General features: G+C 35.3%; 1 non-coding gene across 1 annotated transcript; it reads left to right on the top strand.

The window, feature by feature from the left end:
* Positions 1-4795: 4795 nt before the first annotated feature.
* On the top strand, positions 4796-4902 carry LOC126025211 (U6 spliceosomal RNA). Its single transcript, XR_007501257.1, has one exon. It is a non-coding gene; the product is annotated as a U6 spliceosomal RNA (small nuclear RNA).
* Positions 4903-21666: the final 16764 nt, after the last annotated feature.

Below are 21666 nucleotides of genomic sequence, written 5' to 3'. Positions count from 1 at the left end.
TTTATTGTTTAACTTTGTAAAGATAATACCTTTGAAAACAAAAATTAGCCTGGAATAATCTTTTTTGTGAAGAAAAATATCCTCGAGGGCATTACAACTTTCACTTTATAAAGGCACATATTTTTCTGGAAAACAAAGAAAGCAGAAAAATAATTCAACTCTAACACAAATCTCCTACCAAAGGAAAAACAATGTTATTTCAATGATAGAGTTTTACTGGAATATATGAGTATTACTTAATAACATAAATTTTAACTTCCAGAACACATTTTGGCAGAACACAGAAGACTAGATGACCACTACAGAACAACTTAGATATAGTGTCAATTTTGAGATTATATAATTAAAAGTATGACAGAAGTTAAATGGTCAGGGTTAGGTAAAAACAACAAGGAAAATCAATGGTGTAACATTTTAAATGTCAAGCCCAAAACTCTCTAGAGTGGATGGGCCTGGGTCTGGAGAGATAGTGCAGCAGACAGAGCAATTACCTCACACAAGACCAACCTAGTTTTAATCCACAGCATTTTATGTTGTCCCTTGATCCCTTTCATGAATGGAACTTGAGCATAGAGCCAGAAGTAAGCCCTGAGCATTGACATTGTTGTGCTCCACTCCTCAAATTAGAAAAGGTGGGTAGGTGGGAACCACAATATCACAAGCCACCATATTTGGCGGGTTCATGATGAGGAATGGCAGTTTCTGAGAGTGTGCATATAAACAGCAAGCCAGAGAGACTTGAGCAAAAATCAAATAAAGTGTGTTAGCTGATGACTGCTGCCAGCAATCTTTTTTAAGCTCCCCTACTTGCATGCAACACCAGCAAGCAGTTTCTTCTTGATGCGAGAGGGAAAGAACCCAGAATTTATTGAGAATATCTGGAACCAATGACCTAACTTCTGCCAATAAATGGAATAAAATATTGACTGAGTTAAAGGAAACAAAATTTTTTACTGTTCTGCTGAAAAGATTCATGCATTCAAAAGATACTACTCAGTTGATAGAAGTTGGGGATAACTTCTGAAGACTTCTGATGAACAATACTGTCCTGGGAGAATACTTAAAGAACCACTAATGTAAGTGACAGGAAAAAAGTAAGCATCTGAATAGATGTTTTGAGGGAGAGAAGGTTTATAAACCAATATATTACTTAGAAATTACATATTACTTAAAACTGTTAAAATTAAAGATTTATCATAATTAAATTTAATCGTGAAGTAAGGGCAGGAATTAAAACTAATCTAGGTTTATTTCTGTTTATCTAATATAAGGAAGCCAAGTTGCTTATGTATTTCATCACTAGTTTTGAAAAGGAAGAATGAAATGTAATCACAAATAAAAATTTAAAGATACTTTTAAGACATGTATCTTTACAAGAAGGATACATTTCTGATATGGCCTACCAGAAATATTTAAATGGAAACATTGGGCATGGTTCTAGATGAAGATGAGGGTTGCTTCATTATTTGAAACAAATCAGACAACACATTAATATGATAGTATAGTCAAGAAAACAGATTGGAAATTTGTTTTGACTTTGAAGGATTTTTTTGGGGGGTAGGGAGGGACACCTGAGTGATATTTGGGAGGTCCATGGCTCCACCAATTGAGCTGGCAGTTTAGTTAGTACAAGAGACCAAGGAAGGGATGTTATTTGTGCTCTGTGGGCATCAGGATAATGAGGAATTCACCTATGCTGCATCCCTCCCGGACCACACACTTTAATGGTCAGTGAGTCTCTTAGGTGCACCCAGGCTACTTGGAGACCATGTATGCTGTAAATTGAACCTATGTCATGAGATTGTCAAATATCGCCCCTAAAAGCATCACTTTTTCTTTCCTATACCTTAAAAAAATCTTTAAATTTATGTTTTATGTTTCTGTTTGTAACTATATTGTATTTGCTGAGAAGGTTACTTTTTGAAGAGAGAAATTACTTTCTATATTTGAGGAATAAAGTTGCTTTTATTCTTTCACTAAAACAAAAAATACATTTTCATTCCATTTGGTTTCTTTTCAGGAGACAAAGGAAAATGTTGATGGATGCAGGAGTGTATTAGGTTTTCTGTACTGCTTTCTGTATTGCCTGCCTGAAATCCCTGGGTAATTTTAACAAATCTAGCCAAATTATGGGCTAATGAAGACCTGGCTATTGTTTGCAATAGTTGAATTTCAATCAGCCTGTAATCTTACATAGTCTACCTGGAGTCCTTTTCTTCAGGGAGAAGAGAGACCGGGGCTTTCTGCTGATAAAATATAAGGTATAAAGTGGAAACACTAACAAAACTGGTATGCCCTTAATATTTTTAGCTTTATTTTTTATTCAGATCAATTTAGCTTTTTGAAGATCTACTCAAGTCATTTGGATGGTGAATTGAGCTGTGAATTTTCATGGTTTGTCATTTGTCTTTAGATACTCTTTGTTTTTAATCTTCTCAAGGATATCTTTTGCCTAGATAATGTGTCAGATACCAGGCATATTACAGGTAGATACTGTTCCTTTACCCTGGTCCTGGTAGAGTTCACATTCCATTGTAATGGGAAAAATAGACAAAATGAGAAAGTATACTATGTTAATTAAATATTATTGTATTAAATAAAATAATTTAAAATGATAATAACTATACTAAATAAAATAAAGGGAAATAATAGTGTTATGGTACATTAGGCAGGAGCAGAGATTGGTACAGCAATTCTTATTTTTTTAAATAATTGTTATTGTGACCAAAGTGGATTACAAATCTTTGACAGTAATATTTTAGGTACATAGATGCCTTGAACCCAGGGCATTCTCACCACCAGTGTTGTCCTCCCTCCAACCCTATTTCCAGCATGTATCAAAGTTTCCCCTCCTTTGCCTGCCCGGCTGCTAGTATAACTGGTTCCCTCTGTGTCTAGTTTGTTGTAGAATGAGTATTGATTCTATTGTCACCGGCTTTAGATTTGGTGTTTAAGACTGATCATTTCTTTTTCTACTCAATGTTTATTAAACTATTTGGTCTTGGTATCATCCATTTTCCCCCCTCAACTTATGAGACAGAACAAGATGATTCAAGTTATGTGATTCTGTTTGAAGGGAAAGAAAAATAAAAACAAAACAAAAAGCAAACAAAGAATAAACCCTGCCCCAAAAAGCAAAAAAAAACAAACAAAAAATCTGAGAGGGGTCCATCTAGAGCAGTGGTCCTCAAACTATGGCCGGCAGGCCACATATTGTATTTGTATCTGTTTTGTTTCTTCATTGCAAAATAAGATATAGGCAGTGTGCATAAGAATTTGTTTATAAGTTTTGTTTTTACTATAGTCAGACCCTCCAATGATCTGAGGGACAGTGAACTGGCCCCCTCTTTAAAAAGTTTGAGGACCCCTGATCTAGAGGGTTATAAATATCAATTTAAGAGAAGAGAGGGAATAAGAAAGAAAAGCATCACAAAAAGACAAAAAAATTAATAAAAAAACAGACAGACAAGAAAACAAAACAAAACAAAAACTACAATGACAAAAAAATTCCAAAACACACCACCGCAACACAGACAACAACCAAGCAATAATCACGAGCCTGAAATAAAACAAACAAACAAAAGAGACAAAGACAAAGAAAAAATTGTGCTTCCTTTTTTTCCTTCTCTTTTGCAAAGGCACAGTAAATATTGGGGAGATTGGAAAGGGAATTTCCTTGGCCTAAGAGATACAAGGTTTCTCTGCCCATGAAGCATACTATTATGGGAATAACTACAGGCTCCATACATGCTCTTTTACTCTCCCCTAGGTCTTTTTGTGGTGTCTGGAAACTTACTGCTCATTCGTGGATGATAAAATCAGGCCTCTGTAACTAGAGATCTTGGTATTTGCACAGGTCATAGGATGGAGACTAGGATAGAGTCTTTATGGTTTTAGAAGTTCTGTTCCAACACTGTTGTTTTAATCAGTCTTCTGTAATTTGTGGTCTTGGTGTTTGCACCTATCCTAGGATAAAGCCTACGATAGTTTTTCATTATGTTTCCAAAAGTTCTGCTCAGTAGCAGTTGTCTCAGTCAGACCTCTGAAATTAGAGTTGTTGTACAGATTGTAGGCAAAAGCCTAGGCTATATCTTTCTTATTGGTCTCAGGATAAGTTCTGCACAGTCATGGTGGTCACAGTCAGTCTTCTGTAGTCAGCGATCCTGGTGTTTGCACAGATCAAAGGATGACATGTCTTCTGATTTCATCTTATTGATAGATGATGAGGTAAGACAACCTGCTTTTAGATCAAGTTGTTGCCATTTCCTCATTGTCAGGATGTCATATCAAAACTGGCACTTGTTGGTGTCAGAGCTGTATTAAGAATGTCACAGAGGGATTTTGGTTTCTGGAGCTGTTGCAGAGAACTGTGTCAATTCTGTGATGGTCACTGTCAAATTACTAGAATCAAAGTTGGGTCCAAATGACATATGTTCAAGGTGGGAGGTGCCCTGCATTATAAAATTTTGAGTTCTTATCCCTAGTAGATAAAAGCTTGTTTCTATATGTAAAATTTTCACTTCTTTAGTATGCCTTTGCAGGAAGAAATAGTGCTATATTATATTGCTGATGCTTTTGGGGGTGAGAGTGCCAAGCTCCATCATCTCTGTGCCCTGGTTTTGTCCTGAGCTATTTCAGGCAAGACTTTTTTTGTAGGTTTTTGTACTAAGCAGAATCAAAACATGTGAAGTTAAGGAATAGAAGAAAACAAAACAAGACAAATATATATGTATATGTACACACATATATAAAGGAAGAAATAAATAGAAATGAATTTATAAAAATAATTAAAGGAGTGCTCGCTTCAGCAGCACATATACTAAAATTGGAACGATACAGAGAAGATTAGCATGGCCCCTGCGCAAGGATGACACGCAAATTCGTGAAGCGTTCCATATAAAAAAAAATTAAAGGAAAAAATAATTAAGGGAAAAAGTGATGTAAAAGACTACCTTACATTTGGGGATAAACAGGTTCAGAAGTAGTATTATAGAGGTATTAAACATACAAAGGAAATATAAGCTTCCCCATTGTCTTTTGAGATATTCTTGTGTGGGGGTGAGGAGGGTGGAATCCAGGGCACATTTTCATTGCATACCCTGGACTAGTTGAGTTTGAGAAATTATTTGCGGCAGAATGGACTCTGGTAGAGGTATTGCCGTAGGGGTCCTTCTGGAGCTGAATCTAGTATCAAGCAACAGTCCACATAGAGGAGAGGGGTGAAAAGGAGGGCCACAGAGCACGAGTCAGCAGGAGTGTTGATTGGTACAGCAATTCTTAAAAGGAAGGTCTTTGAAAGAGGACATGAAATAGCCAATGCGAAGACCTTGAAGGAGAGAAGCCTTTTGTTTTGAAAGCATACTTAGGAGGTCCAGGTAGTTGGAAGAGAGAAGGGAAAGAAAGAACAACAGGAAGTAAAGTCAGAGAGAACAAGAGAACTGATAGTCAAAGAATCTTTTAGATTTTGTACAACATAAACTGAAATGAGACATCACTCAGGGATTTTGTTTGTCATAGGGCACATCCTACTGTGCTCAAGGCTTAATTCTGACTGCTCAGTGATCCTAAGAGTACTTGGGGGAGCCTTATGGAGTACCACATATTAAATCCAGGTCTATTGCATGCAAATCATGTACCTTATCCTCTGTACTATCACACTAGCTTGTACTAAATTTTTAGTATAGTGACTTAATCTAGTTTGGGATATTAAAAAGTCAGTGAACTATGTTGGTAATACAGGTTGTGGGGGGACTATATTCAGGATGGATAGGTATTAAAAGAATAATCTGCCTTAAGGTTTGAAAGGTTTGAGAGAGCTATAATAGATAAGCATTAATATAATATTAGCTATTATTTTCCATTAATTCCACCTTTAGTAGCAAATAGTAATTTTATTGAAAACTTTTTCTGCCTAATGTCATTTTAGTGAAGATAGAATATCCACTAATTTTTATTCAGAAAAGAACAGTAATTTAGGAACTGTAAAAGAGAAGAGAGACAAAAGAATCTTTTGATTGTCTTGAGTACATTGAGGAGAGTAAATTTATATACCTAATCTTAATAATGCATATTCTACTTTAAGATCTCTAGAAAAAATGTGTGACTAAGTTAAACAGGGAAGGTGAGGACTGGGAGATAGCCTAAGTGTCAGAGGTGATCCTTACAAATATTGCATGAAAATCTGCATGAAGGAGTATGTCACTGCAAATGATGGGAAAACACAGAGAAAGATAGGGAAGTAGGGATATAAGAAGCTTTCGTAATAGCCTTTAAAACAATGGCCATTAGAAACCAACTAAACCATTAGGTAATTCCTTATAAAGATACTACACTTGTTTTCATGGTGAGAATTTTATATTTTAGAAGCACCAAAAAGCTAGTTTTAGCCTACAATTCACTAGAAAGGAAGATATGAACTTTGGGTTAACAATTCTATTGAATTTTGACAATGTAAATTCTTAATAAAATGAAAGAGGTGTATAAAATTTAAACAATAATATGACTAGTAAGCTGTGTGGATGGTGTCATGGAAACCTGAAGGGATTTTTAAAAATGAGCTTGATTTTGCTTATTCATGACATTTAAAAGAATTACTTAGCATTTACTTATCTGAACACTCCACATTTAAAATGTAAAATACTTGAAGGCCAAAGACAAAGTGGATAATACTTTGTTCAGTGACATTCATGTGAATGATCTATTTGAAACTGAATAAGAAATGAAACTTCTTTATATGGCTTTTAGTTTAAGAAATTTTTTATATGAAATTCTGTCCCTTTCTTTTTTGAGTTAAAATGTTTTTAAAATATTTCTGAGAGAAGCCAGTTATAATTAATGGCAGCATTCTCTGTTTCAAAATCAATTTATTGTATTTCTAGTGACACTAAGGCCAATTAACATTCCTAAGGGTTTTACCAAGTGTCTGTTATTTAATGGCAAGATTAAATAGATCGTTTTCCATAATCTAGATTGAAGCAAAAGGAAAAGCTTACTGTTCTGTGAAAAATATAAACTCTGTGACTGGTTTTGCTGTATTTGGGACAGTATATCCAAGGTCTTTTATGTTTAAATATTTTAAATAACAATTATTGAATGAGTAAATAGAAAGATATGTGGACTAATGAATTAATGAAAAAAGAGTCAATGAAAATATTCTGTACTGAATAACTTTCATCTCTAGATAAATTGTTTAATGAAATGTCAAGTATTATTTAATATTTTGTGAAGCAAAATAGGTTTATTGAAAAAATTTACTTGGAGTGAGAGCTACATGATCAGATTGAACATGGGTATCTCAAGAGTAAAAAAGAAGAGAATGGCTTAGAGAAGAAGGTTACATACAATTTCTTCAAATGGTCTTCCTCTGTGTGGGTTGTTGGTTTCCTGAATGCTGCTGCCTGCAGTTTGCAAATTGTTGCTGTGTTCATGTTCCTGCCAAGCCAGGAATGAACGGATAGATTGCAAGGGAATTGCAAAAGAAATGAGATGGAATCATGGAAGAAAGTGCTTTTTGGCTGGAGGCTTAAGCAGCCTTTTGGATTTTACTGGCCAGCCAAGCTTGTAGCTTCTGCTGCTTTTCCTGCCACTTTTAAATAGTGGCAATGGTTTAATGGGTTTCAGAATTGCTCATCTGAAGAAAAAATCAGATAAATTAGACAATTTTTAATATTTTAATAAGTTTTAATTGAATCACTCTGAGATACACAGTTACAAATTTTTTCATGATTGAGTTTTAATCTTATATGTGCAACACTCATCCCTTCATCAATGTACATATTCTGCCCTTTCTCTTCCTTTCTTCCTTCCTTCCCTTCCTTCCCTTTTTCTTTTTCTCTTTCTTTCTTTCTTTCTTTCTTTCTTTCTTTCTTTCTTTCTTTTTTTCTTTCTTTCTTTCTTTCTTTCTTTCTTTCTTTCTTTCTTTCTTTCTTTCTTTCTTTCTTTCTTTCTTTCTTTCTTTCTTTCTTTCTTTCTTTCTTTCTTTCTTTCTTTCTTTCTTCTTTCTTTCTTTCTTTCTTTCTTTCTTTCTTTCTTTCTTTCTTTCTTTCTTTCTTTCTTTCTTTCTTTCTTTCTTTCTTTCTTTCTTTCTTTCTTCTTTTTTCTTTCTTCCTCTTTCTCTTTTCTTTCTCCTTGTCTTTCTTTTTCTTTCTCATTCTCTTTATTTCTTCTTCTTTCTTCTTTCTCTTCCCTTCCTCCCTCCCTCCCCCTCCCTCCCTCCCTCCCTTTCTTCCTCCCTCCCTCCCTCCCTCCCTTCCTTCCTCCCTCCCTCCCTCCCTCCTTCCCTCCCTCCCTTCCTCCCTCCTTCCCTCCCTCCCTCCCTCCCTTCCTCCTTTCCTCCCTTCCTCCCTTCCTCCCTTCCTCCCTTCCTCCCTCCCTTCCTTCCTTCCTTCCTTCCTTCCTTCCTTCCTTCCTTCCTTCCTTCCTTCCTTCCTTCCTTCCTTCCTTCCTTCCTTCCACTGTGGTTTGAATATTATTACTGGAGGGGTATCATGCTATATCACTTTATCTCTTTTAGCACCAGCTCTTGCCCACATAATTATTTTCAACCATTTTTTTCCTGAATCACCTTCTTTAATTTTGCTTTATTAATATCTGATTTTGGTGAAGCATACTTTTCAACATTCCTGAAAGAGGATGCATAGTCATATGTGTTTAACTTTCTTTCACATCTGAACAAAATTACATTCTCTTATTTAGTTATTGACCTGTTGAGCAAATAACTTTAAGTTGGAAAATACACTTGTCAGAAATTGTACAGGTATGACTCGTGATCTTTTAATCTGGTGGTGGTATTGAGAAGTCTTTTTTTCTGCACTGAGGAATTTTTAACATAAATTCTACATTTAGTTTTTTCCTTGATTAGATAGGTGGAAAGATGCTGAAAGGAGGTTTCTTAGTTGGCTTAACTGCTTATGTTTTCAAAGCTAAATGGGGAAAAGATTCTGTTAAGTAGAGTTCATCCTTCAATAAAATACATACGTTCTCTCTCTCAGTTGTTTGGTATCTTTAAAGAAGAATTGCTCAGTTTTATCTCTCCAGGAAGTCAATACCTCAACTATTAGGGTCTAAACTGACATGACTCCATTTTATAGTTGACCACATTTTTATTTTTAGAGGTATCTGTTGCTGATTGCAGAGATGATTCCAGATCTGAGGGAAATAGCCCTTTCTCTGCTAACTCCAATCTTATTTCCACAGTTTTGAATTTTAGTCTCCTATTTAGTTACTATTCTTCCATTTCTTTAAGTTTCTAAGGATGCTTATTTTTCAATTGGCATACAAGTGCTTTTTTGAGTAATGGATAATTTAGGCACGATTTTATAACATGCATGCATCTTATAACAGTAGGTAGTAAAATAAATAAATAAAATTTAGGAAGTAAAATAAAAATTTTACCTTGTAGTTTTTGCAACTTAGAGATGGTTCTGACAAATTAGCATATTTTAGAGCCAATTTTTATTTCCTTTTTTATTAAATATATTTTTCATTTAAGTAACATGATAATATTTGGGTTACAGTCATAACCAGAACACCCCCCCTTCACCAATGCAACATGACCCCCTCCCCCCTTCCCATCCCCTGCCTGTATTCGAGACAGGCATTCTACTACAGTAATTTCTTTTTAAGTTCAGTAAGTTGTATTTTTTTCCTTAAAGGATAAGAGTGTAAAAATATAGTAAAGGTGTGATAGTGGCAATCGCCAATGTTTGCATAGGTCCAGAAAAATGGATAAAATGGAAAAAAAATCCTTTACCTGATTACAAAAAGGCCTCACCCCAGAAGTTTATTGGCATAAGACAGTCTCTGGGTTCTAGGCATACCAGTCTATCCAACTCCAGTCATTCTCAAGGTCCCGGTGAAACTTTTTCACACTTTAGCTATAGTTGCTATCAGACTTTTATATTTAAAGACTCTGGATTCTGTGCATTTCTTTTGTCGATGTCAGGCTGATGTGGAGCATCCTCTAGTTTCAGCATATCATTAAATGCAGAACGATCTGCCCTGCATGTAGATTGTTGCTGAGTCGCCTGGGTGTTGGGAGTATTCTTTGGAGTAAGTCAATGCCAAAGCAGTGGTAGGTCTTCTCTGGTAGAGGCTTGGATCCTGGTAATGTTAAAGACAATTGTGGTTGTTTCCATAGACGGTATCCATTGTTCAGGTGTGTGTGGGTGATGCCCATTCTTCTGAGGCCTGAGCCAAATCATTATGCCAATGTTCAGAGTAAAAGGCCTAATTACATTACCAAATTTGTGTTCCCATCTCTATAAGAACTTGTTTGCATATGTATTATTTTCCCATTTTAATGTGCCTATGCAAAAGAGAAGCAATGCCACAAGATATTGTTGGTGCATCTGGGGGCCAACAAATATAGTCCAACATTTCCCATAACTTGGTATAAACGTGAAATCTATACAGTTACTCTTCTACCAGTATTGCTTATAAAACAGATCTCACAGGGGGAAAATCAAACAATCAAATAACTAATCTAGTGGGCAAAACTGTCACTATATGAGGATATTTGAAAAGAGTTATAGATGTTAAGGGAATACATCTGAGATATACAAAAGAGATACATGTGACCCTTTTATGTTTTAAAAAGAAAAAAGAAAGAAAGAAAACAAGGGTATTTGAAGACAAGAGGTGACAGTTGAGTTTGAGACATGTTTTGCGGCATTATGAAACCCTATATTGTCCTTGAACTAGGGGTTATGCTGAAGCTGATTCTGGTATCATGCAACAATCCATAGTTTGATGGGGGCATGAGGGGTCACCAAGCATGGGTCAACAGGCGTGTTGGTTGTAGTTGTTTGTAGGCATGAGCTGGGGACTGAGACGGTGTCTTTTAATGAGGAGCTGGATGGTGGTATTGGGGCAGAAGGTCAGTCTTGGTGTCTACCCAATTAAGAACAGAAAAAAAGAGGGGCGGCTTTCCTGGCATGTGCGCTCTGCTGGGTCCAACTGCAAGCTCCCTCTCCAGTTTGAAAATTGAAATGGAGGGGTTTCCCTCCTCCGCCCGCCCCCCAGGGCCCGAGTTGCCAGGGCTGGCCACGAAGACCCGCCTGGCATGGGGAGTCCCAGTCTCCTGGACCAAGTGTTCAGTCCAGGAGATCTGTGGCCCGCTGTCCGACCAGCGACCCTAACATACCAGAAAAAAAGAGGGATGGCTTTCCTGGAATGTGCGCTCTGCTGGGTCCAACTGCTAGCTCCCTCTCCAGTTTATTTCCAACTATTATTAATCTGTCCTAATTTCATGAAGTGTCATGTTCTCTAGGAGATTGGTTAAGGTTTGATTCCCACCGAACTCCCAGACAGGAAAGGCAGTTCCCATTTCCCAGTGTGAGTAGGTCACAGGGGAAACAGTTTTAGTTGTAGAAATCCGCAGAAAATAATTCACACAGTGAAGAGGTACAAGTATGGGTTCTGGAAATCCAGTGCTCAAGCAAGAAATTCAAACAACAAAAGCTTTCTGATCCTAAGATGGAGTGCAGCTCAGTGGAAGAAGACCAAAGAATAATCCCCAGCCTTTTTCAGACCCTTGCTTTTATGGACAAGAATCAAGTACCACCCTAGGGTGGGAGCAGAATACCAAGTAAAGAATAATCCAATATACTATCACCAGATCACACCCTAGTGTGGGGCACAATTATTGATTAGGGTAGGATCAGTAACACAAAAATTGCACTCTCCTACTATTTCTGACAAGATTCCTACTTTTGACCTCATCTCTCTATTGTCTTTGGGTATTATTACTATTATCTTTTTAATATTTCATATATATGGTCATTCTATGTCTAATCCTCTCCATCTGACTCATTTCACTCCAAATTACACTCTCCATACCCATCCACATATAAAAAGTTTTCATGACTTCATTTTTCCTAATAGCTGAATAGTACTTCATTGTATGTATGCACCATAGTTTCTGTGTCCAATCATCTGTTCTTGAGCACTTGGACCATTTCTAGATTTTGGCTTTTATCAATAGTGATGCAATAAACATAGAAGTTCAGATGCTTTTTAATCATTGTATTAAAATACAATGCATATTTTAATAATAATTAAATTAAATTCTAATTAATTTATTATAATAATAATTAAATTTAATAATTTTAATTAATATGTTAATCTAGGCTTCTAGGGTATTTGCCCAGAATTGGTATTTCTAGGTCATATGATGGGTCTATTTTTATTATTGTCCATATTATTTCCAAAATGGTTGCAAAGTCAACATTTCCACCTGCAGTGAGCGAGAGTCCCTTTCTTCCTGCATCAGTTCCAGCACTGTTGTTTTTGTTCATTTGGAGGTTAGTCAGTCTCTGTGCTGTGAGATGATAACTTGTTTTGATTGCATCTCTATGATGATTAATGTTGTGAAACATTTTTTCAAGTGTCTTTACACAATTTTTTTTAAAACAATAGGTCCTAGAGGAAAAATGTTACCCCAGGTCCAAGAAGAAAAGTGTTTAAGAAAAGAAGAAAATAGGGGCCGGAGAGATAGCATGGAAGTAAGGCATTTGCCTTTCCTGCAGAAGGTCATCAGTTCGAATCCCAGCATCCCATATGATCCCCCGAGCCTGCTAGGAGCGATTTCTGAGCATAGAGCCAGGAGTAACCCCTTAGCAATGCCGGGTCTGATCCAAAAACCAAAAACCAGAAAAAGAAAAAGAAAAAAAAAGAAGAAAATAAAACTAATACTATAAAATTAGTTTGTTTTTTTTTCATGTTGCATCTCCTGGTTAATTTCTGCTTTTCTAGTCAATAGTAAAGACAAGTTCAAGTTTAACATAACAGTTAAATAACTGAGCATTTAGTGTTGGATTTTCTTATAGAGAAGTTTTAACTCATCAGTTTAGTTCTCTGTCAGTTTGGTTACTAGATAATGCAAATCTATATGGTTACTTGGGAGAGATGAGTCCAACTCAAAATTCTGTTAAACATTACAGGGAAAAAGTGCTTAAGAAATCTTTCATTTAGGCAGTAATTTATGAGAATGATATCTAGTTTTTCTGTTAGACCTAACTACCAGGCTGAATTTTGGTTAGGGTTAAATTTCTACTAGGTTTACAGTGGGTCCGAGATGAAATCAAGAAGGAAATCAAAAGGTTCCTGGAAACAAATGACAATAAAGACACAAACTATCAGAACTTATGGGACAAAGCAAAAGCAGTACTGAGAGGAAAATTTATAGCTTTGCAAGCACACATCAGGAAGGAAGAAGGAGCTTACCTGAGTAGCTTAATGACACAGCTAATAGAACTAGAAAGTACTCAACAAAAGGACCCAAAAATAGGAAGACAGAAGGAAATAACAAAGCTGAGAGCAGAAATCAACGAAGTGGAAACCCAAAAAACAATTCGAAAGATCAACGAAAGCAGAAGTTGGTTCTTCGAAAAAATAAACAAGATTGATAGACCACTGGCAAACCTAACAAAGAAAGAGAGAGAGAGAAACTTGATAACTAGTATTAGGAATGAAAAAGGAGAGATCACTACTGATATGACAGAGATTCAAAGGGTAATCAGAAACTACTTTGAAAAACTCTATGCCACTAAAAATGAGAACCTGGAAGAAATGGATAAATTCTTGGACTCTTATAATCTTCCACGGTTGAAAGAAGAGGATGTAGCATATCTAAATACCCCCATCACCATTGATGAAATAAAAATGGTAATCAAAAGTCTGCCCAAAAACAAAAGCCCAGGCCCAGATGGATTCACTAATGAATTCTATCAAACTTTCCAAGAGAAACTACTACCAATCCTGGCAAGACTCTTTCATGAAATTGAACAAGTGGAAACACTCCCAAATAGCTTTTATGAAGCCAACATCACCTTGATACCTAAACCAGACAGAGATGCTACGAAAAAAGAAAATTACAGACCAATATTGATGATGAATGCAGATGCAAAGATCCTCAACAAAATTCTGGCAAATAGGATTCAATACCTCATGAAGAAGATCATCCACTACGATCAAGTAGGTTTCATCCCAGGAATGCAAGGATGGTTTAACATCCGTAAGTCTATCAACATAATACACAACATCAACAACAAGAAAAATAAAAACCACATGATTATATCAATAGATGCAGAGAAAGCATTTGACAAGGTCCAACACCCATTCTTGATCAAAACTCTCAGCAAGATGGGAATGGAAGGAACCTTTCTCAATATAGTTAAGGCCATCTACCACAAGCCAGTGACAAATATTATCCTCAATGGAGAAAAACTAAAAGCCTTCCCTCTAAATTCTGGCACAAGACAAGGCTGTCCTCTCTCACCACTCCTAATCAACATAGCACTGGAAGTACTTGCTATAGCGATTAGGCAAGAAAAAGATATCAAGGGAATCCAGATAGGAAAGGAAGAAGTCAAGCTCTCACTGTTTGCAGATGACATGATACTCTACTTAGAAAACCCTAAAGACTCTACCAAAAAGCTTCTAGAAACAATAGACTCATATAGCAAGGTGGCAGGCTACAAAATTAACACACAAAAATCAATGGCCTTTCTATACACCAATAGTAATAAGGAAGAAATAGACATTAAGAAAACAACCCCATTCACAATAGTGCCACACAAACTCAAATATCTTGGAATCAACTTGACTAAAAATGTGAAAGACCTATACAAAGAAAACTATAAAACTCTGCTCCAAGAAATAAGAGAGGACACGCAGAAATGGAAACACATACCCTGCTCATGGATTGGCAGGATTAACATCATCAAAATGGCAATACTCCCCAAGGCGTTATACAGATTCAACGCTATCCCTCTAAAGATACCTATGACATTCTTCAAAGAGGTAGATCAGGCACTTTTGAAATTTGTTTGGAACAATAAACACCCTCGAATAGCTAAAGCAATCATTGGGAAAAAGAATATGGGAGGAATTACTTTCCCCAACTTTAAACTGTACTACAAAGCAATAGTTATCAAAATAGCATGGTATTGGAATAGGGACAGGTCCTCAGATCAGTGGAATAGGCTTGAATACTCAGAAAATGTTCCCCAGACATACAATCACCTAATTTTTGATAAAGGAGCAGGAAATCCTAAATGGAGCAAGGAAAGCCTCTTCAACAAGTGGTGTTGGCACAACTGGCTAGCCACTTGCAAAAAATTGAACTTAGACCCCCAGCTAACATCATGTACGAAGGTAAAATCCAAATGGATTAAAGACCTCGATATCCGACCCCAAACCATAAGATATATAGAACAACACATAGGCAAAACTCTCCAGGACATTGAGACTTCATGCATCTTCAAGGAGGAAACTGCACTCTCCAAGCAAGTGAAAACAGAGATTAACAGATGGGAATATATTAAGTTGAGAAGCTTCTGCACCTCAAAGGAAATAGTGCCCAGGATACAAGAGCCACCCACTGAGTGGGAGAATCTATTCACCCAATACCCATCAGACAAAGGGCTAATCTCCAAAATATACAAGGCACTGACAGAAATTTACAAGAAAAAAACATCTAATCCCATCAAAAAATGGGGAGAAGAAATGAACAGACACTTTGACAAAGAAGAAATACAAATGGCCAAAAGACACATGAAAAAATGCTCCATATCACTAATCATCAGAGAGATGCAAATCAAAACAACAATGAGATACCACCTCACACCACAGAGAATGGCACACATCACAAAGAATGAGAACAAACAGTGCTGGCGGGAATGTGGAGAGAAAGGAACCCTTATCCACTGCTGGTGGGAATGCCGTCTAGTTCAACCTTTATGGAAAGCAATATGGAGATTCCTCCAAAAACTGGAAATCGAGCTCCCATATGATCCAGCTATACCACTCCTAGGAATATACCCTAAGAACACAAAAATACAATACAAAAATCCCTTCCTTACACTTATATTCATTGCAGCACTATTTACCATAGCAAGACTCTGGAAACAACCAAGATGCCCTTCAACAGACGAATGGCTAAAGAAACTGTGGTACATATACACAATGGAATATTATGCAGCTGTCAGGAGGGATGAAGTCATGAAATTTTCCTATACATGGATGTACACAGAATCTATTATGCTGAGTGAAATAAGTCAGAGAGAGAGAGAAAAACGCAGAATGGTCTCACTCATCTATGGGTTTTAAGAAAAATGAAAGACATTCTTGCAATAATAAATTTCAGACACAAAAGAGAAAAGAGCTGGAAGTTCCAGCTCACCTCAGGAAGCTCACCACAAAGAGTGATGAGTTTAGTTAGAGAAATAACTACATTTTGAACTGTCCTAATATTGAGAATGTATGAGGGAAATGTAGAGCCTGTTTAGGGTACAGGCGGAGGTTGGGTGGGGAGGAGGGAGATTTGGGACTTGGGTATGGGAATGTTGCACTGGTGATGGGTGGTGTTCCTTTTATGACTGAAACCCAAACACAATCATGTATGTAATCAAGGTGTTTAAATAAAAAAAAAAAGAAAAAAAATTTCTACTAGGTTTGGTAGAAGAGCATTTCTAAATTCTTCACTGCCTCACCTGTCCTAAATTAATAACATAGTTAATTTTAAAGTCTCCAAGTATAATAAGACTATTCTTAATAAATGACAGACCATACAAAAATGTACTTAGTTAATATTAAATTACAGTTAATTCTCCAAGTCCAATAAGAGAGCCTCTTATTTAAAAAAATAACATCATACAATAGCTCAAAGATCAAAGCTGAAGGTTTGCTTTAGAAGTTACTCTGTATCCGAGAATGGCTAATAAGCAAGAGTGAGAACCAAGACTCATAAGCTTTTTTAACATAATTTTCTTATACCATTTTTAAGGTGTTATTAAGTTTTCCACCTTTCAAGATAGCAGGGTGCCAGACTGTAAAGTTGATATATTTTAAAGCAGAGGTTAAATTCTGGGTGACTTTAGTTAAAAGTAAATAAAGTAATGATCACTCTAGTGACCTGGGTAAGCAAAACCTCAATTATTTTCCTAAGTAATTGTCACAGCATGCAACATGGGTGTCCCCATTATTAAGGAAAGCACATACTAGATGTGTCTATTGGCTTTCCTGGTGTAGTGCCCTATTTTCCCCCAAGAAATATTACAGCCAGAAGGCCCATTGGAGAAGTGAATCATAACCCCTGCGTGGATTACTGACTATATTTCTGTTATATTCATGACATGGCGGTGACATTATATATCTCTTTTATTTGGCGTTGTTTCCCTTGCAAAACTACATAAATTCGGCCTCAGTCATTGTGCAGTCAAAAGAAATGTCACTACCAAAGACTGTCAAAGTTCCTCGCTGGCTAAGTATATTTGCAACTCAAAGATTGAGTCCAGCCAGTTGCCAGCAACCTGTTTTTCTGGTCTCAGCTTCTTGGTGGCAAGCAATATTTTCTATCTTTCTTGTATTTCACTAAGTCCAGCAGGCTGCAAAATTTGTAGCAAAACCAGTTTCTCCTTTGTTTCTTGCAAAACCAGAACACCTCGTTTGTAAACTAGAACTTCCTTCCTTTCAGCTAAGGATTCTTTTCACTTGTTCTTTAATATGTATATTTTATATTTTATATAATATATAATAATATATTATATATAATATATATTATTATATATTGTATTTTATATAATATGTATATGTTCTTTAATATGTATATTCTAGGGCTTGGTATCATTGTCTCTCTTCTCCTAAGATTCTTTGCCCTTTGTTTCTGCGGAAATACCTTGCATACCAGAGTTGTGCTTAAAAAAGTAAAGTTTGTCTTATGTCTCATAGACGTGGGTCTCATACTCTGTGTGGTCATTTATTTTGTATTTCATATTCGTCTGTTCATGTACCTTTGTGAAGGACTCCGTCCCACTAGAATTGCTGAGATGCAGGATGCCTTCAGCAAGTAATCCTTTAGTTGTAGTTCTGATTTTCACAGTATTGGTAGGGAACACTTCTATCCACTTAGTAAAGGTGCCAATAAAAGCAATACATATTTGCATTAAAATTATAGTCATGTTGTTGTAATGAATTTTCTCTTCAAATAATATTCCTTTTCTTCTTTACAGTTGCTTTACATGTACCATGTCTTCTGGAATGTTATACCTCTAAGGACAAAATGTAGATATATTTTCATTGTCTCTTTGATCCTCGTTATAGTCAAGCCAGACATCTGCCACTTTTTCAACATTTTTAAAATAAGAGGCTTGGGCTAGAAAGATAGGATAGTTGGTAGGACGTTTGCCTTGCATGAGGCTGAGCTGGACTGACTTGAATTAGATCAATAATATCACATCTGATTCCCTAACTTCCCAAGAGTGGTCCTTTAGCAGAAAACCAGAAATAAGCCGTGAGCACTGGTAGTTGTGCTTCCCTCACAAAAACAAAACAAAGTAAAAAACAAAAACAATAAAAGAGGCTTAATTTCATCACAAGTAAAATTCGTATTTTTAAATTTGTAATATTTTGTAGTAAGAATTAAGCCAACTCAAAAACAATTTTTAATCTAACAGTTGCCTACCTGAAAAGTATAATGAATGTTTGAAAAAGCTCTGGTATTTTCCTATCTCCTCAAACCCTCATCTTTTATTTTTCTCTTCAGTCTTATTCTTTGTACAGTGAATTACCTATATCTTGTCGTTGGTTCTGACTACTTTACAGATTTTAAATTTTAGAATGTGACTAATTCTTTCAAAGACATCCATTTCCTGGAAATCTTTTATAAATTCTTTCTAAACTATATTATCTACTGTACATTTTTCCTCTCTCATTCTACCCAAGTCACTTCAATATTAAAGATCTACTCGATAGAGAAGAAAAGTTACATATCTATAAACAGAAATCATTCTTGTGCAGGAGAGAAATGAGTCAAGTTGTTAATTTCCTCAGGTGTTAAATTTTAGAATGGGCATTGTATGAAGTTGGAACAAGATTGTATCCTATGTAGTTTGAATAGAAGTGCTCTGGAAGACAGTTCTTCCTACATTAGGCTTTATTCATAGTTTAGTACAATTTGATGGAGCCATTGATTAATGTTTTAGGGATTTAAAAATCTATTGTGGTTGTCATTTTACATCTTATCATTTAAGTGTGAACATTAAAATGCTCATGTATTTCAGACTACAAATGTAGAAAATATGTCACATTTATGTGACTTAATAGAGATAATAAATAAATTGAATTTACCCAGGATAACTAGGGAAATACTAATTGACAGTTAAACATCTCTTTTTAAAATTCAGCTGTTTTAGATAAGTAATTTACCACAGCATTATTTACAACCAACTTTATATTTCTTATTATTTTATTAGTTATCTAAGAGTCCTAGAAAGAACAGAATGAATTCCTCAGGAAAGGTTTTTTAAAGAGAAAATTTTTACTTTCAAAAACAAAATTTTTGATTGTTGATTACCACAGGGAAAGATGTTGAAGAGAAAATGATAAGGAGCAAAGTGAATCAGAATAATGAGTCAGGACTAAATGTGACACTAAATGTGAATCTTCTTCTCAAGAGTCTGATGTAGGATAAATTTGAGGAGGAGAAGGGAAGACAGAAGATAGAGAATTTGGGAGAATCAGGATGTGAAAAGTGTTGGGGTATTCTGGTTTGCTGAGGTCATCATTTCAACACTAACATCATTTTTGACTGTCAGTGGTGAGTAGTTAAGAGAGTTAGATAACTATCCTAGAAGAAAAACAAATGAATATACCTCTTGCTTCTCTGCATAATCTCCTAAAATGATTTAATTTGTTTCTTCATCCATCTTACAGGAAGCAGACTACCATAAATGGTAATAGAGATTTTTTATTTCTAGATTGTATACTTTGTGATATTATTTAATAGTATCATTATTATACGCTAACATTTTTTTTTAGATTTTCTTTGTTTTATAATAATTTTTATTTTGACCAAAGTGGATTACAAATCATTCACAGTAAAATTTTAGATATATAGTTACATTGAATCAGGGGCATTCCCACCACCAATGTTGTCCTTCCTCTCCCCCCATTCCCAGCATGTATCCCATATCCTTCTCTTTTGCTCCTAGGCTGCTAGTATTTTTAAGGCATTCAAATATTGCTTTGTGACTTGATGCTATCAGTGAATTTAGGAGTCAGTTTAATGTTTATAACTTGAGTTCTGAATTAATCTATGGTGTTTAAACAAAATTAATTGAAGTATTAATGGTATTTGGAAACATTTTGTTACAGGCAATAATATAACTGTTCTCTCATATAAGACACATAAAATTCAAGTGGATCTGGAAAATTTAACATATCACAAAGAACCATTATTCTCTTGAACCAGAATACCAAATTTGTTGAATTTTTATATGAATATTTTATCTGAATTTTTATTCAACAATGTGCTTCTTGAAGCCTTCCAATAAAATCTTTTGGTTCTTATGCACACATCTTTATAGACTCATCCAAACATTTTTTTCTCCATTGTTTCTAATGTGGGATGATTTTTCTTTAATATTCAAATCATCATTTGCAAAGATTTCTTAAAGCTTAAAAAAGATTTCTATGTTTAATAACGTTGATTTATGGCTAGTTTTCACGAATAGGAATTTGAAAACACAAACATGTTGACAATATCTTGGAATATGTGTCCTGAGGAGTCATTTAAAGTTATATTTAGCTAACATTTTGAAAAATGTGGGGGAGTGGAAATCACTATAGAAAGGAGAGAAAACTTTTTCTGTTTCAAAGCATGTGGGCTGATGTATTTTTATATCCATTTTATTTTTTCTAATTCTATGACAATGAATTCTAATGAAAGAAACAACATAACACATTGGTATGTGTTAGTAAAAGTTGTGAACAGAGGACACATTTTGTGTTAAGGGCAAAAGTAAATATAAATTAATTACAATCAAATCTAAACATATAAAAGGCATTTTCTGCTTAGCATAATTTTTACTGGTAGTATTTTATATGTAACTATATATATACTTAGATATATTCAAGGAAGTGTTACAAGCTTTATAGAGAATCTTTGTAGGCATTCATGATCATTTTATATTTGATTAATTCCAATTAGCCATTATTTTCCTATAAAAATATAAACCTTTTCCATCTTCTATTTCTTTTTAATTAAAGATCAGTAATTTGATTATTAGGCTTTACAAGTTAGAAGTTAGTGACTAAATGAAGTTCTGAAGAAACAGTAGCAGAGACATCAGTGGTAACACTCAGTGCCTGTGATATGGCTGTTACTGTCTCTGTTTGATTAGGGCAGTTTGTAGGTGACTTTTCATAAAGGAACAGCCTGATATGGCTAAAAGAGTTGGGCCATAGAACAAAATTACTGCCTGGGGCTCAATTACAGATTGGCCACACATAAACTGTGTTTATTGTAGGCTGATTACTTAGCCTCTTTGTGCTTCAATTTTATCATCAACTAAATTAGTAATAATAGTATCTACCGTCTTGGGTCTTCTAAGGATTTGAAAATTAGTTGATATTTGTAACATAGTGAAAATGATCAAACGTATTTATTCACTTCTCCAGTACATTGTAAAATTAACAAAAGAAAGAGAGGCTGATTTATTTTTACATCCCAAGTGTATCTATGTGCTGGTTAGAACATTAGTTTTTAACTCTGCCAATTCTATTGAGTGATAGGAGTATGAAAGAATATTCAAAAAATTCTAGAGTAACATAGTAATGCTTGCCATATGTTAGCCACAAAGTTCTGCTAGTTGAGGGTAGTTTCAA

The sequence above is a fragment of the Suncus etruscus genome, chromosome 1 (assembly GCF_024139225.1).
Source record: "Suncus etruscus isolate mSunEtr1 chromosome 1, mSunEtr1.pri.cur, whole genome shotgun sequence".
In the NCBI taxonomy this organism is placed as follows: domain Eukaryota; kingdom Metazoa; phylum Chordata; class Mammalia; order Eulipotyphla; family Soricidae; genus Suncus; species Suncus etruscus.
The sequence above is the reverse complement of the archived record's forward strand: the minus strand, read 5'-3'. Positions and strand labels throughout refer to the sequence as shown.